Here is an 18,125-nt window from a genome sequence, read left to right on the forward strand (position 1 = left end):
GAGGAAACAAATGAAATCATGGAATATTTAGTAATAAGCTACTCTGCTTTCTGCGAGAAGACAGCTGTGGCTCCCCAGGCCTGCAATCCCTCTGAGATCCCTTATCAAAAGGAGAGTGCTCCTCATTACTTGTCACATGGATGCTGATAAATAGAAATACAAGAGGAACCCTATGCCATGTGAGAGGCGGGAACTCTGCCTTCCGGAGAGCCTCCATGTTTGCAAGAATGGCAGGTCACTAAGCCATGTGCAAATGAAAGTAGACTTAAAAAGAAAGGAATTGCACCAGCTGTCTCCAAAGGGAACATTAATTAAAGGGGCAGCACTCCCACTCATTTGCCTTGGAGCTCAAATAAATATACTATGGGGAGCGTGAAAGTTACAGAATTGCTTTTTCTTCCCACCATAAATAAAGCCTGGAGCAGGAGGCGGCAGAGGACAAGATATGGCTGTTGTTCTCATCCCACCCAGGAAACAGGGATTGGGCTCAGATTCATTTAGAAGTTGGTGTTTATTTTAATTAATTAATCAAATTAATTTGTGCTGACTTTCCCAGTGGTAAAAGTGCCGCACAATTCAGCAGCAACAACATTATATATCATTATTATGGCTCTGTTGTAATCTTATTGCAGCTGAGCCACAAGCCACTGGGAGTTGAGAGCACTCAGTCCCCCTGTAGGATCAGGCTTGACCAGCCCTCGATTGTTGTGTTGCAGCGCTAACCTGTGTCCACACTGGAAAGGTTGCATTAACAGCTGACCAGGCAAGCTTGCTTTCAGTATGCCCTATATTATTCTTTGTACTGAGGTAGCGCTCTGGAAGTTCTATTCATGGGCCGGGAGCCCATGGTGCCAGGTGCTGTACAAACACAAAGCAAAAAGATGCACCCTGCCCCAAAGAGCTTACCCTATGCCTCTCATCATGCCAGCTAACTCATCACATTCTCATCACTGCACATGATGACTGATGGGTTTGTGTGTGGAAAGGGGTTGAGTTAATGAAAACACTAAGGCTAAAACATGTGGCAATCCACCAGCAAAGACAAGTCCTAAAAGAGAGAGCCCCCTTTTCAGTAGTCTTTTAAAGAATGGATGGATGGAGCGAGCTCATGCTGCAGGGAGATGTCCTCATCCCAGGGCCCCAAATAGCACAGCCACCATGGCCTGCAGGTTTAAGACATGATGGCCTGATCCTGTAAAGGGCAGTGTCCGGACACAAACAACACCAGAGTTTAGGGGAGATTTTATGCTATAGATCACTGCTTCTCAAAGTCGGCCCTCTGCTTGTTCAGGGAAAGCCCCTGGCGGTCCGGGCCGGTTTGTTTACCTGCCGCATCCACAGGTTCTGCCGATCGCGGCTCCCACTAGCCGCGGTTCGCCACTCCAGGCCAATGAGGGCTGCTGAAAGCGGCAAAGGCTGAGGGATGTGCTGGCTGCCCTTCCCGCAGCCCCCATTGGCCTGGAGCAGCAAACTGCAGCCAGTAGGAGTTGTGATTGGCCGAACCTGCGGACGCGACAGGTAAACAAACCAGCCCGAACCGCCGGGGGCTTTCCCCGAACAAGCAGCGGACCAGCTTTGAGAAGCACTGCTATAGATTGCTCTTACATGTTGATATGGTAACACTCAAGGGCCCCAGTCAAGATCAGGGCCCTGTAGTGCGAAGCACTGTACAAATACATATGAAGATACTGTTCCCATCCTACATGTTTCTAATCTGAAGAGATTAAAACTACAGACCCCACTCAGTGTTTCTACGCTTAAGGTATAAAAGAGAGTGCAGTTCTGCCCCGTAACCAAAACAAGGTGAGTCTTTTCATTGTGAGGTCAATTACTGTCTATCAGGAGGACAATTTTCTAGCAGTATGGGCTGAGTTGAGCAAAGCACTTCAGCACATATCTTAATCCCACTGGGAGTTTAAAACATACTTAACTGAATCAGAGCCATGCTGTCTGAGAACATGGGGTGGACCTTAACTTGATAATCAGTTTATAGACAGTCCCAATACCCCATCTCTAGCAGTAGCTAGGACCATAGGCCTGATTCTGATCTCATATTGGAGTCAACCAGGTACATCTCCACCAAAGTCAAGTGAGTTACAACAGCGCAAGAGAAATGAAAATCAGCTCCCTAATGTTTCAGAGGAAGACAAACATAATGCACAGACCCAGCTGCATACTGATGTAGGTGGAGGGAAAGCTCCTTTTTTGACCCCTGAGCATCATACAGAAGCACTGGATTTGGTTATCTGTGTCATTGTCTCAGTTTGCACAATCATTATCATGAAGTTATCCAAGCCCTTTTATAAAATCTGGCCACAGAGTCTGATTCCACAAACCTCCACAGCAGGGAATGCCTCAGGGACTACACGCTGGAAGCAGGGTTTTCTTTTTGTTTGTTCCCAAACTACCACCCTTCAGTTTCATCTTGTCTTACACCCCACCCATATCATCTCCCCCTTTCACCTCACCCCACCCCAAGGAATCTCTAAGAGGTTATGTCTACACTGGCAACTCAAGGTGTTAAAACACACACCAAAGACAAAAGTTTTACCGATGACAAGCACCAGTGTGAACAGTGTTTTGTTGACAAAGCTAACGCCACTTGTTGATGGTGGAAGTTTTTTGTCGTCAGGAGAGCCGACATACTGCGGCTACACTGTGCGCCTTTTAACAGCATGGCTGTAGCAACACAGCCGTGTCTCTAAAAGCTGTGTAGTGTGGCTATTGCCGAATATTCTGTCACAAAAGAAACAAAGCACAACAATTAGTCTTTCACTCTTCCCCATACCAGCTCCCACATCCAGACTTCATCTGAAGCCAGGGGGATTGTATTAGCGAATGTAAACACACATAGTCAATGCTAGAGTTGCATCCAGGGCTCTTGTTGCAATGCAGGAGACACTAGCCTGATCAGCAAGTCATCAGCATGTAGAATACCTGATGATTACAATGTGAATTGCATGCCCAGGGGACCTGTCTAGTTGGAGGCTTACACTGAAGGAGCAAGCAATTCATCTCCATCATCTTTCATCAACAGTTTTCTATTCCTACTATAGTTGCTCATGAAAATACTGGATATGCATCCAGATTTTTACCATAAGCAGCACAGCTTCAGATAACACAGTCAACCGCTGTAGATTCTCCCCCCGCATCCCACATAGAGGGCACTCTGCATTTGTTTTGGAAGGCATACTTGGGCAAAACTGATTTCAGGTGCAAGAGCCAGTTGTGCTCTGTTGCTAGCAGCAGCCTTTGGGGGAAAACTGAGTATTGTGAACTCTTCAGGTCAGGGACACCATTATCTTCTGTGTTGTGTGTAAGCTGGGGCCAAAGGAGCTAATGTAATCCTTGGATGTGTAAACTGGTGAATGTCAAGTAGGAGCAGAGAGCTTATTTTACCTCTGTATTTGGCACTGGTGCGACCACCGCTGGAATACGGTGTGCAGTTCTGGCACCCACAATTCAAGATGTTGATAAATTGGAGAGGGTTCAGAGAAGAGCCACAAGAATGATTAAAGGATTAGACAACATGCCCTAGAGTGACAGAGTCAAAGAGCGCAAACTATTTAGCTTAACAAAGAGAAGGTTAAGAAGTGACTTGATTACAATCTATAAGTATCTACACAGGGAATAAATATTTAATAATGGGCTCTTCAATTTAGCAGACAAAGGTATAACACGATCCAATGGCTGGAAGTTAAAGCTAGACAAACTCAGGCTGGAAGTAAGGCATAAATTTTTAACAGTGAGTAATTAACCATTGGAACAATTTCCCAAGGGTTGTGGTGGCTTCTCCATCACTAACAATTATTAAATGAAGGTTGGATGTTTCTCTAACAGATCTGCTCTAGGAATTATTCTGGGGGAAGTTCTGTGGCCTGTGTTAAACAGGAGGACAGAGTAATAGTGGTCACTTCTGGCTTTGGAATCTATGAATTTACATGTGGTGGAAGAATGGTCTAGGTGTATGGCACTAACCTAGGTCTTTGGGAAGCTGGGTTCTGGTCCACTTTGTCACAGGTTTCCTGAGTAATCCTGCATGAGTCATGGGGGGCTTGTCTTCACTGCAATTAACGGGGGCTCTCTCAGGTGTTGCCCCTAACCTGGCTCCCACACACACACAAACTCTCTCACTCAAATGTGATGGTGCTTGAAACACAACACCCATCCTGGGCTATAGGCTAAAGCCTGAGCACTGCTTACATTCAAGCTGGTACCCAGTGCCAATCACCTGAAGTAACTCTGTGGTGAGGACATACCCTGGGTCTTGCTGTGCCTCAGTTCCCCATCTGTAAAATGGCAATAACAGCACTGTCCTATCTCACAGGGTGTTGTCTGAATAAATACATTAAAGACTGTGAGATACTCAAATGTACAGTATGGGGCCACAGGAATACCCCAGATAGACAGACAGTATGTAGATGGGGTAGGTAACTCTTTACAAAGTGCTGCATTAGGAAATTCCCAGACACAAAAGAGTTCAAGTTCAGCAAGGGAAATAAGAGTGTTCTTCCATTTCCCATGTTTTTGGCAAGCAGGCACTCCCTTTATAGCCATACATATGGACAACTAAATACAATATACTGTTCAGAGATACTCTCCAGCTATATTGGTTTACAAGGCTGGCAGTCGATTGCTCAGGACTGGCCACGGCACTGGTGCTTTACTAATCAGGAATGAGACAAGCTAACAAAACTCCCACTGTTACAGCCCAGCTGCTTTGCCCCTAAGCTAGGGTAGGTGAGTTCATCTCTAAGGGGTTTGTGGTTAAGATATAACAATTTGGCACGTACCTTGCCCTTCCTCACTGCAAACCAAAACCCCATCAAGTAGTTTTGTTTGTCACACAACAGACCATCCCAGTTGGAAAAAGTTCTGGTACCAATAAGCTGTTTTATAGCCTCGCTCAAGAAATGCTGTCATTCTGTACTTGGTTGCTTGCTTCCAAAGACCACACAGCTGTACTTCGTATAAATCCCCTTAAGCACAGAGCTTTGCATCTCTTTTTCTCCATGCAATAACCCCATAAGCAGGTCACACACTGCATCAAGACCTGGATCACTACTGACTTCTCCCTAGGAGTAAAGCATGCTTCCTGCACGGGGAACAGGACTGGGACTCAGACATGCATCTCCTGGCCCTGGGGCAATAAAGAGCAGCTCTGCAGCTTTACCCCAAAGCCTTTGCATGCAAAGCATACATGAAACAGAAGGCCAAATTCTCAGCTTGTACAAACTGGCACAACTCCATTAACTTCAATGGAGATGAACCAATTTACAGCCTGCGAATTTCAGATTGGAGTGAGGAATCACTGTGAACTGATGTACTAAAAATATGAATACTTTGCATTTGTATAGCCCCTGTAATCCAAAGATCTTAAAGCAACTAAGCCTTACAGTAGTTTCACAAATGGAGAATCTTAGGTACAGACTATTTTCACCAGGGTGGTAGAGAGAACACTGACAATCAGTGGTGAAGGTAATAACTGTTATTAGTATGTACTTATTTATATTGCTGCAGGCCCTCAGGGACCAGGGTCCCATTGTGCTAGGTGCTCTACAAATGCATTAATAAAAAGACAGTCCTTGCCCCAAAAAGCTCACAATCAAAGTAGGCACAGGAAACGGAGGAAGAGATGGGGGAGGATTCCCAATGCCCTGCTCTTAACTGCTAAACCTGGATGTCTCACATATATCTGAGCAAAACTTAACACAAACTCCCTGCAAGGAGCCTTTTATCTCAATGATATTTCCTTGTTGGAATTATTCTACAGAACAGAAATAGGACTTTTCAGCTTGGAAAAGAGNCCTTATATAAATCCATGGTACGCTCACATCTTGAATACTGCATGCAGATGTGGTCTCCTCATCTCAGAAAAGATATACTGGCATTAGAAAAGGTTCAGAGAAGGGCAACTAAAATGATTAGGGGTTTGGAATGGGTCCCATATGAGGAGCGATTACAGAGGCTAGGACTTTTCATCTTGGAAAAGAGGAGACTAAGGAGAGATATGATGGAGGTATATAAAATCATGAATGCTGTGGAGAAAGTGAGTGTGGAAAAGTTATTTACTTTTTCCCATAATATAAAAAGTAGGGGCCACCAAATGAAATTAATGGGCAGCAGGTTTAAAACAAATAAAAGGAAGTTCTTCACACAGCCACAGTCAACCTGCGGAGCTTCTTGCCTGAGGAGGTTGTGAAGGCTAGGACTATAACAGGGTTTAAAAGAGAACTAGATAAATTCATGGAGGTTAAGTCCATTAATGGCTATTAGCCAGGATGGGTAAGGAATGATGTCCCTAGCCTCTGTTTGTCAGAGGGTGAAGATGGATGGCAGGAGAGAGATCACTTGATCATTACCTGTTAGATTCACACCCTCTGGGACACCTGGCATCGGTCACTTTCAGTAGACAGGATACTGCGCTGGATGGACCTTTGGTGTGACCCAGTATGGCCATTTTTATGTTGTTATGTTCTTATCCATACATGCCATGCAATATTTAAAAACAAGCAAGAACCAAAGAGATTAAGAGTGCAGTGGCCTTTATGAATTAACCAGCTAACACAAGCTATGTTTAAGTCAGCACAAAGAAGTTATTGCACATTGGTGGCTCAAACTCTCCAGCATACATAGACTGCTCTAGGCACGACAAATTGAACAGCACTGGGATGGAGTTTCAGATAACTGCTGAATTAGGCTCTCTTAGGGCACAGAGCAGCATAGCAAGTACCGCGAAAGTAATGAGCTGGTAGGCAAGCAGCATGCTGGTGAAGAGACATCATCATGCAGCTGCTGTCTCTGCAAGTTCATCAGGCAACAAGGTTAGAACCAAGTGGAATGCTCCTGCATTGTGCCGTCTGCCCTTGGAATTTAAAATACTGGCCACCTACATGAATTACCTACCCACGCCTCTCCCCAAATAAATAACATTAATTCCATGATGACTGGGCTAGAACGAGATGCAAAGACAGTCTGGGGGAAGATATGTGAGAAGAATTCCTGCACAACAAACTGCATCAAAGACAATAAATTTATGTTTGTCCAGCACCTTTAATCCAGAAGGATCCCAGGCAATTTACAGACTGTATGCGCTATACAGCATTCACTCACTTGCCATGAAGTGCAGCCACTTCTGGGGTGGAAAATGGCAGCTGTTTAATAGCCCACAGAGAAGCGGAAAAATACTGATATGCTTCTCCAGTTGAAATTAGAAAGGAGACTATTTTGAGCAAGCAAAATGCCATTGCCCACATTGAACTGTAGCATGGATTTTAGTGTGGACACCCCTTCCCGATAACAATGTAAGGGCACTGCCTTCTACAGCTAGGTATAGCCAAGATAAATTTGCAGCAAACCCTTCACCTTGAACATACAATCCCAGCATACAGATAGCATAATCACCAAGTGGAAATCTTACATCTAAACAGAAATCCTACTTCAAGCCAATGTGCTTCCCAAAGACTTACAGGAGTGGTCTTGTATTTGCCCAACTGAGAAGTCTGACTCTCTCTGGGTCCAATCCTGCAGTGGCTTCATGCTTGGGACTCCCACCGAAATTAATGGAATAGGGACTCGTAACAGGGCCTTGGAGCATGTGTGCATCTCAGTACACCTTTTGCAGACCTTTGAAACTGGAGCTGTAGTTGCAGCTCCCAGTCACATGCCCTAGAGCAGTGGTTCCCAAACTTTAACAATCTGTGAACCCCTTTCATTAGAATGTCAAGTCTCGCGAACCCCCTCCTAAAAATGAATATTTCCAGGGATTTTCTCCTTTACCTGAGTATACATTATAAAAGCAGAGATCTTGGAAATATAAAATTTGTTTTTATGACATGCTTATTACACTCTATTTATTATTATTTATCATTACAGTATTTTAATTACATTATGAAAACGGCAACACTCTTTCAGGATCTCACTTTTGTAGCTTGTATCACTTTGAATAAACCTGTTATACGACAAGGCTTGTATGTTTCATCAAGGAGCACCAGATGTGAAACAGCATGAAGGTATTTAATAAGACAACTCAAAGAGTTCCTCCTACACAAGCTTTCAGGTCTTGAGCAGTCTAGGCAAACAACACACATTACAACAAAGCTTAAACTTGTCCTTCATAATAATTTTTAAAACAATATTAGCTGCCTATTTAATTTTAAAAACAGCAAAAAATATCCACCTCCCTTTCTATTTCTTATAAGGAGTCTTGAAGTTTAAATCTCCTCAGTGTGATAGATATGCTTGCTTTGATCTGCTCAGCTCTTGGAAGTCCAGGGGCTCCAGGCTGCTGGCCCTGTGCTGCCCAGGGTCCCTAGGGACAGCTCTGTCCGCCATTAGAGAATATTTTCCCGAGAACCCCCTGTAACATTTCATGAACCCCAGTTTGGGAACCACTGCCCTAGAGGGAACCACACAAAGCTTCTGGCCTCCTGGGCACAGCAGCAGATGGGAGGGACTCAGAGTCAGGGAAAGCACTCTCAACATCTGTCAGGGCAGGAAATAGGACCTGGCTGGAATGAAAATTCAGCCAGGAGGCCCTGGAAGAAAGGTTATAAGAACTGTGAAGAAACCTGAGGGCTGTGAGAGGCTGGAAAGAAGGGCCAGACAAGGCCCTAAAGGGCCGCAACACCAGGTGGGACACTTAGTTCTGAATCTTGGTTTCTAAGGTCCAGAAAAATCCTGAGCAAAGGGAATGAAGTGGTGCCATTGCTTGGAGCACAATTTCCCTTTCCCCAGCTGGTGGTTCAGCCCACCAGCTCACACAGCTACTCACACCCAGCCTCTGCACATTACATTCGTCTCAGGAAGAGAAGGTTGTTTCTCTCATCATTCACACTGCCCAAAACAAGTGCCATGCTAGGTGAGTCAGAGGCTCAGCTCTTCTCTTGCCAACTTCTGCATCACAGCGTGAAAAAGCAATTGAGCTGCTGCAGCTCTTCACTGCCACATGCTCTTCCTGTTGTGGCTAAGCGACAGTGCATCTGCGTCAAATCGCTGCAACAGGTAGACCACTAACATAAGGGGAAAACCCACATGAGGAAAGAGTCCCTGACACAAGCAAAATGACACACAGGCAAACACACAGTGTTCAGCGCTGCGACTAAGATTCTAATCCAACTTTTATTAAAGCATCAGAAATTCTAGAGGCAACTCCAGAGCTCACACATGCATAGCCCTTAACTCATCATCTCCATCCTTCCCCTGCTCCCATTTGCCCTAAGCGCCTACTGTTTCTCTGAACAAATGAACTAGGTGGGGTTAAGGCAGGGTGATTGAAATATTGCAGAACAGCTGGAAACAGGAGAGTGAGGTGATCTGCACTACTAGATCCAAACGGCGTAGGTGGCTCTAGCCCAGAGTGGATAGGAGAGTACATTTCAAACATAGCACACAGCTCAGCACTGTTGGCAGTGTCTGCTCAGCACTGACAGCGCAGGAGGTAGCTTAGCAAAGCATTGCTTTGCTAGAGAGGGATGGGGAAGCTAACTTCATCAGCCTGCCTCACAGCTGGCTCTAGCAGTTGTGCTCAGGCCTACAAAATGGTTTCCTACCCATTTCCACCAGACAACAGCCAGTTCTTGTCCACTAGACTCTAGAGGCAGACACACTAAGCACTGGTCTAACTCTGCTCTGACTGACTTCTATAGAACTACTGTTCGGCCAACACTGAGTGCTTTTGAAAATCTTACCCTATGATTGCATGGCATGACGGCATTAGGATTTGATGGCTCTGAGAGGGAGTCCTATGCTTACCTGTTTCAAGCCACGTTAAAAGTGTGCACGCGTCAGGCAGTCTTACCCAACTTCTCACTGCAGGAAAAGCGGAGTCCAGCTGCAATTGCAGAGGTACATGCATAGCTGCCAGCATTTACAAGTATTTCTGTCTAGAGACAATTGTCCATATAAGCTAGATGTCTGGGGGCCATGAGGTCACCCATCTCTGGATGTTTGTGTGCTCTCTGGTGCATTTTAGCACTTAGAGTGAGCTTTATATCCAATTAATTTCACCACACACAACCCCAGCGAGTGAGATAGTCAAGCAGTATTGTTGCCATTACAACAGAAAGATTAAGCGACGTGACTAATTCCAATAAAGTCATCTGTGTCAGAGCTAGGAGCAGAATCCAGGAGTTCCTTGCTTTCAAGTGCTACACATTGTCTATTCGGTATCACTGTCTCCCCTGCTGTTGTGCTGCCCTTTTGTGGCTAGAGGCCATACTAAATGCCTAGCAGAGTAGGGATAGCTCAATAGGGGGGAGGGATAGCTCAGCAGTTTGAGCATTGGCCTGCTAAACCCAGAGTTGTAAGTTCAACCCTTGAGGGGGCCATTTGGGGATTTAGTTGGGGATCAGTCCTGCGTTGAGAGGGGGTTGGACTAGATGACCTCCTGAGGTCTCTTCCAACCCTGACAGTCTAAGTTCTGCTGCAGGGAGGAAACTTGCAACAGCAGCTCTCCTAATATCGATGGTAGACCATTCTGCATTAGCCCCTAGACCTAACTGTCAGATGTTCTAACTTTCTTCAAAAATTAAGGAATCTATGGATTTCACAAGTCCCAAAGGCCAACTCTGCGTGGCTTGAGGGGTGGGGTTAAAACAGACAGAATTACCTGTGACTGGGGGTACCATGGTTTTCCCTTGTTTCCTGTACCCAGCTTATAGACACGTTCACCAGCCATTTGTTTTGCCATTTCTAGCACTATGATCTTAGTGAGAAGGGCCCAAGATCTACTGCCATTGTTAAATGAAAGCTGAAATTTACCCTTGACAATGGTAAGTCTCCAGATTCATGATGGGGTGAGAGAGAGAAGACCTGTGCAGTGGGCGTTGCAGGCCCCAAAATCTGGCTTTGCTTGCACTAGGAGCCTGAACTCCAGATTCCCTGACAATCCCATTGGCTTCAGCTGGAGCTGTGGATGTTCAGCAGCTCTAATAAACTCTGTAGCCAGAGTGGTGAGACCCTCACTTGTATAAGAACTGGTACCAAAAGCATCCAGGAGTTCAGAGAACAAAACTCAGCACAGTGATGAGAGGGACCAGCATGAGAAAGCAGTTGTTTTGAAATAGCTCTTGCAGTACTGCCAGCCCCAAATGTTCAAAAGTTGCGTTGGATCCCCAAAAAATCATGAGAATGGCATAAGGTTAAATTAAAAAACAACAAATTTGAGGTTCTTTACCCCAAAAACCCTTCTGGTGTTTGAGCCTTTAGGGGTCACATTTCTGAGTCTTTCACAGCAAATATGAGGGCTAGAAATTGATTTTTTTTAAATGTAACCTGAGATTCTTACACAATCTCATGTCTCCAGGAGTTGGGACTTTAAAAAAATACCAATGTTACAAGATGTAAAAAAAAACATAAACCAAGAATAAAGGCGTGATCCCATATTCCCTGTACAAGTAGAGCTCCCATCAATGTCAAAAGACATTTTATCAGCATAAAGTGTATGAGTTCAAAGCACCCTTTCTGTGTGGGTATACACACTGTAAACAAGAGTAATACAAGTCAGAGATCTATAAGAGCTAAGAACAAATTCAACCCAGTCTGAATAGCATCCACGGTGCAATCAAAACAAGGCCAGGTTTCCTGTGGCTTAGGCATGCAAGATGTTAGTTAAAAAGACTGCATGTCAGAGCTTGTAATTCATTCTTTGATTAGAACTCTGGACAGCCTCCTCCTAATCTGCGCTTTTTGGTTTGCATCTTAACTGCCCTGATACAGGTGTGCCTATAAGCTGGATACAGGGAACAAGGAAAAGTTATGGTACCTAAAGACATTCATTTTTAACTACTATGTAATAACTTAATGTTACCCATTGTTCACTGTGTTTCACATTCCTCCCCCTCGGTAGCTGATCCACAGAGGATAACTGCCTGCTACTGCTCCCAGCTGATGGAGTTACTTCTTCAGATCAAATGGCCAAGATCTCTGGTTTGACGCTGAAGTTTCTCAGTTCAAACCCTGCTGATGATCTCTGCATAGGGAAAGTTGCAACATTTATAAATATTAACCATCACAACACAGAGGCAATTATCCCCATTGTATAGTTGGGAAACTGGGGGCTAAGTGACCTGTGCAAGGTCACAGTGAGAGCCAGCACTGGACCAGTGACTGAAATTCAGGCATTCCTGGCTCCTAGCCCAGGCTCAGATTATGTCTAATGGCCAGCATAGCATGTTAATTGCCCAGAGGATGCTAAAACAGAGCAGTCAGGGGTGGATGTGACACAGTGGGAGGGATTAGCTTCCTCTCTAGTTTACTGGAGCACCCAATACATTGACTCTCAAGGAATCAGCTCCTTGCCTTCTTCAGCAGCTGACAAAATGCAATGAGGAGAGAGACACAACAGGAAGAACTAGGCAGACAAAGTTCATCTTGCTGTTCTAGTGGACATTTCCGAAGGGCTAGATCAAGCCACATAGAAAAAGATGGGTTTCCAAACCTCCCGAATTATATCCTGGTGGTGGGGTCCCATTATCTGATCTTAGACCTAGGTCCAGGTTCTGTGGCTTGGGTCCATTTTGCTAACCCAAGGTATCTACCAACATTTCTGTCAACATCCAGCACTTTCCTCTCCCCCCACCCTGTCTCTCAAGCAGACTGAGAAGGAGTTAGCCGCAGGGGAAATTAAGGAGCAGCCCTAGGAGAAGCCCCACAACCTTATCCTTAACAGGCAAGTCTAAAGCGAGAAAGCCCCATTATTGGGCATTTCCACGCTGACCCCCATATCATTCAGCACTGGCTTCTCTCCCCATGACTTCCTATTATCATTCACTGCTAGTTAGCAGCAAAGCTAGTTAGCAACTAGCAGTGAATAGTAAAAGAAAGTCATAGGGAGAGAAGCCAGTTTCCCATCCCAGTGCTGAATACGGGGGTCAGCGTGGAAATGCCCAATAATGGGGCTTCTATGTAGCAAGGACGAAAAATAATTAACAAATAATATCACTTTAAAGGCGGTTCTTTCTAGAATCCACCTCTCTCTCTCCCTTCCCCCTCTCTTGTTTAGATGTTCTGGGCTTGCTGCTTGTCAAAGGTGCAGAGCACTCAACTGCAGCTGAAGTTCACCTCTGGAAAAAGGCAGCCCCTGAGTGCTTTTCTAGACACATAGCTTCTCCACCCAATCCCAATCTCTCAGCAGTGGGAGCTATAATTAATACATGCTATAACCAGCCAGGAACACTCTGAGGGGTTTGCAAGAACTTCATTTCTGACTGCATTTGGGCCAAGGATGCATAGAATCTCTCCCTCCCCCAGTTCTTTTCATGCCGAATGAAATTATCTTGGTGGTCAAAGCTTTACAGCTTTGACAAAAAAAGATCCTAGGGACTTTTACACCAAAATGTGACACTGAGCGGTGTGATGGCAACTTGCCAGATGCTGGGAGGCTGCACCTAAGGACAGAGAGTTGAGAATGTTTTTGTAGGTGGCAAATAAACACAGTGCTAATACCTGCTGGGGCTTGTAATCTCCCGGATAAAGGAAGAGAAAGTATTCCGAGGCAGAGGGATGAAAGGCTGCAGTTTATCTGTCACCTTAGCCCTCACCTTGTGCTTACAGGGAGAGAGAGGCCAGCAGTTGCATTTTAGGAATCCGTTGGCTTATCTGACCCTCCAGCAGTAGTTTGGGTGCCCAACCTACTGCCCCGATTATCACAAGGAGCAGGTGAAAAGAATACATGAAAAGTACCTACAGCACTGAATGGGACTCTCAGATTTTAAGGGCAGAAGGGACCATAAGATTACCTAGTACAACCTCTTGTGTAACATGGGTCATACAATTTCATCTAGTAATTCCTGCAGCTAGCCCAATAACTCATGCCTGACCTAGAATGACAGACAGTGTATGGCCCAGCTCCTCATGGAATTTAGGCTCCTAAATCTCAATGGTTTTAAGGAGATGTAAATGCCTAAGTACCCTGCAGGATCTGTATCTGTGTCTTTCACCTCTAGGTCACTGGCTCAGATCCAGCCAGGTCAGTGAGCTAGGCAAAATGACTTTGGCCATTTCAGTTTGGCTCCCAGTGGATAAATGTCCACACCACATAAACCATCATCTCAACTGGCGTGAACTGCTCCCCACCCTCACTGACTTGGCACTGTCAGCACAGAGGCCAAAGACCAAATGTAGACTGAATTGCCTGGATGCACCTAATGGCACGGCAATTTCAGGGGCCAAACTTACAGACCCCTCTTCTCCTGATATGTAGGACTTTACCCTCCAGGGCCGTTCATCTGACACTTTTCACCAGTGCTCAAATTAAGGTTTGCAATGTTGTTGTTGTTGTTTTAAGGATTGTTTTGATTTAAACAAAACTGTTTGTTGCTGAGAAACCTAATTAGGGGGAGAATGGAAAAAACAATCAATAAAATTACCACATGAATGACTGCTTATAAAAAACTGAAATACTCCATTATTTACACAGCTAAGTCCTTGCTCAATTTCAATACACCTACAAGCCCAGCGGATAAACTGGTAGAACCGAAATTCGCTAGAAGTTTATGACACTTGCATACAAGAGAGGGAAGAAAAAGCTTCCCATGAGTTTTCAAGCACTGAAAATATCACTTTCACACACACAAACACACACACACACACACTAGTCCATACCAGGGTCGACTCACGAAAGAAACAGGGTGATGCCAACAAGACGCAGCTTCTCCAAACACTGATCTGGACACTTTGGACTTCCCTGAAACACTTGCTCTCCTCCCTCGCCGAGGGCAGGTGCTGACCCACTTCACACGCAGCACCTGAGAGTTCAAAGCTCAGGAAGGAGAAACTAGCTGGAATCTGGAAGACTTCCAAGGGAAGGTAGGCTTGGGAGCACTCTTGAAAGGGAAGAAGCTGTTGTGAGTGAATGTAGGAATGAGAAGTGTGGTTTGGGGGTCTGAGCACTAGACTTCAACTCAGGGCTCCTGTATTCAATCCCCATGCATTTGCTCTCAATACTGAGAGATTTTCAACCAACGAACTTCTCCAAAGAGATGGGACCTAAGTAATGCGTAGGCTTCTGTGGGCCCTCTGTGCAGGGGTGAATTTTACCCATGGTCTGGAAAGCACTTAGTGAGACTTGGGGATGAACAGTGCTCTGCAACCATAAAATGGCAGGAATCCTGTGTGATCCTGGGCACTGCACTCAGCCTCTTGGTGCCTCTATTTCCCTATCAGCACAATAAGAATAATTATCGTGCCCTACCTCACTGAGTGATCATGAGGATCTATTCACCATGTCTATCGGGGGGTTTAAGTTGCTCAGCTGAAAGGTGTTATGGAAGGGTGAAGTAGTACAGTACCCCCGGGTCATTGAAACCAATGACCCAAAACATTGGAGGATTTCTTCAATGTTTTAAGCCCTGTGGAAACATCACTGAGATAGCCTAGGTTTGATAAACAGGGAGAACATTTATAAAGGTGAAAAATCAGGCTAAGCAAAAAAAACAAAAAAAGTGTAGCAGGCATCTGTTTTCTATGAAACTCCTGTATCTTGATCTCAGATTGAATATTGGAGTCACCTTCCAAAAGCACCCTGGTGATCTAGAAGCACAAATCCCAATGGGTTTTGTGCCCATGGGACTTGGGGACTTTTGAAAATCACACCCACAAGCCCTTTTGGGTGAGATTTTCAAAGACAAGTGTCAGCTAGGTGCCTAACTCCCTTTTGTGCCTTTGAAAATCTACCCCATTGATCTTCAGTGAGATTTGTGCTCCTAAATTGCTTGTGTTTTGCCAATCCTACCCTAATTCTTATGTTTCAGATGCAATCTGAGCACTGGAAAATACTGAGCTTCATTATTCATGTGGGAAAATGTGTTGTTCAAAGCAGACCCACAGAAGAACGTGTATTCTTTGAAAACTCTACTTCTTGCCCCGCATTTCAAAGATGCTTGCATGTCTCAAAAAGATGAGATGACCCGAGGACACAAAATCCCTAACACAAAGATTACTTTTGTTCAAGAACCTCCAAGACATTCATAATGCACTCAGAACATTCACTGTAAAGCATATTAATTAGATTTTAAAATGTGCATTAAGAAAAGAACATCTAGTAAAACAAAGTTGTAGCTAGCAAGAAATCAAAGAGGGAATGTGAAAGGACAATAAGGCTGATAAGAACTATAAGACGACAGAGAAAACCCAGTCTCTCTCTAACCTTTTATTCAGAAAATCCCTCTTTTCTCCTGCAGGAAGCACTTCTAAAAGTGTGTTTTGGTACCTTCATCTGGCCTCACTCTGCAAGGTGCTGAACAGCCTCAACTAACAATGAAGTCCTTTGGGGTTGAGGTCACTTGGCACATCATAGAAACTGAACTCCAGGTGGCTGGGGAAAACTCTTGATTCATTTGACTCTTTCTTGCAATGCAGGGAACTGACTTTCCCCATCTATGCAGCCTTCCCCATCGATGGAGCCCTGTCCTTTTACTGCTACGTCCCTAGAGCCTTTTTATGTACAGCACACTGCTCTAATCTCTCTCTTATGCCCTGCGGTCTGGCCACACGTTGTCTCTTACACTGTGACAGTTATGGAAGAAAATATTCAAGTTTTCCAATGTTTGTGTCTTCCTCTTACTACAGTCTGTATAGACAACTGAGGCTTGAGGCACAGTTATGGCCCAGAGCCATCTACTACCCACTGTTGATTAGCCTCTAGTAAGCACAAGGCAGTTAGGGTGCCTTTCTAGGCAGATGTGGTCTAGCAGATTGACCACAGGGGGCTGGCAGTAGGAAACCTGTGTTCCAGCCTTCACTGCCACCAACTTCCTGTGTGACCTTGGGCAAATCACTTCCCCTTCAACCTGTATTGAGTCTTAAAACTATTCAATCACCACCCATGACTCACAAATGTGCTGTAAATATCACTACTTCCATTAGTGCGTTTTTGATCCATTTTCTTTTTCACTGCTTGCAAAGCTCAATAAAGACCATTTCAAACAACTGCATAAATCAAACATTAGTTCCCCATACCAGGTAGCTGGAACCCTAAGGATCATCAGCATTGCTCCCAACTGGGGGAGAAGGGAAAACATAAGAACAGCCATACTGGGTCAGACCAAAAATCCATCTAGCCCAGTGTTCTGCCTTCCAACAGTGATCAATGCCAGGTGCCCCAGAGGGAATGAACAGAACAGGTAATCATCAATTGATCCATCCCCTGTAGTCCATTCCCATTCCATGGCAAACAGGGGCTAGAGACACCATCCCTGTCCATCCTGGCTAATAGCCATTGATGGGCCTATCCTCCATGAACTTATCTAGTTCTTTTTTGAGCCGTTATAGTCTTGGCCTTCACAATATCCTCTAGCAAAGAGTTCCATAGCTTGGCTGTGTGCAGTGTGAAAAAATACTTCCTTTTGTTTGTTTTAAACCTGCTGCCTATTAATTTCATTTGGTGACCCCGAGTTCTTATTGAATGAGAAGGAGTAAATAACACCTCCTTATTTACTTTCTCCACACCAATCATGATTTTATAGACCTCTATCATATCCCCTCCCTTAGTCGTCTTTTTTCCAAGCTGAAAAGTCGCAGTCTTATTAATCTCTCCTCTCATGGCAGCTGTTTCATACCCCTAATCGTTTTTGTTGCCCTTTTCTGAACATTTTCCAATTCCAGTTTATCTTTTTTTGAGATGGAGTAACCACATCTGCATGCAGTATTCAAGATGTGGGCGTACTATGGATTTATATAGAGGCAATATGATATTTTCTGTCTTATTATCTATCCCTTTCTTAAAGATTCCCAACATTCTGTTTGCTTTTTTGACTTCTGCTGCACATTGAGTGCATTTTCAGAGAACTATCCACAATGACTCCAAGATCTTTTTCTTGAGTGGTAATAGTTAATTTAGAGCCCATCGTTTTATATGTATAATTAGGATTCTGTTACCATGTCACAGCCTGTGCTCTGATCTTTGAGACCTCAAGAGCCTAATGACAACTTGCCAGGGACTTGAAGCTCTGTAGGAATTTGCAGAAATATTTACATAACCTAATTGTGTCTTGGGTTTTTTGGGGCATACTGGGCTGTTGCATGGATACTTTCATAAATGTGCGTAAGATGCTCAGATACTGCAGTGAGGGGGCCATGTAAATACCTCATTTAACTGACAGAATTGTAGAAATTTCCAACAAGGC

General features: G+C 44.6%; 1 protein-coding gene across 6 annotated transcripts in view; it reads right to left on the bottom strand.

Moving 5' to 3' along the window:
* CUEDC1 (CUE domain containing 1) overlaps positions 1-18,125 on the bottom strand; it is a 123,600-nt gene that overhangs the window by 85,000 nt on the left and 20,475 nt on the right. The window contains exon 1 of one of the 6 annotated variants that reach the window (XM_032779375.1): positions 7,470-7,550. The exons of 4 other annotated variants lie outside the window; for them this stretch is intronic. The gene's annotated coding sequence lies outside the window, so the exon portion shown is untranslated. Of the gene's footprint in view, positions 1-7,420; positions 7,551-18,125 lie in introns of those variants that run through there. One more of the 6 variants, XM_032779377.2, reaches the window with a different exon arrangement.

Source organism: Chelonoidis abingdonii, chromosome 20, assembly GCF_003597395.2.
Source record: "Chelonoidis abingdonii isolate Lonesome George chromosome 20, CheloAbing_2.0, whole genome shotgun sequence".
Taxonomy (NCBI): Eukaryota; Metazoa; Chordata; order Testudines; family Testudinidae; genus Chelonoidis; species Chelonoidis abingdonii.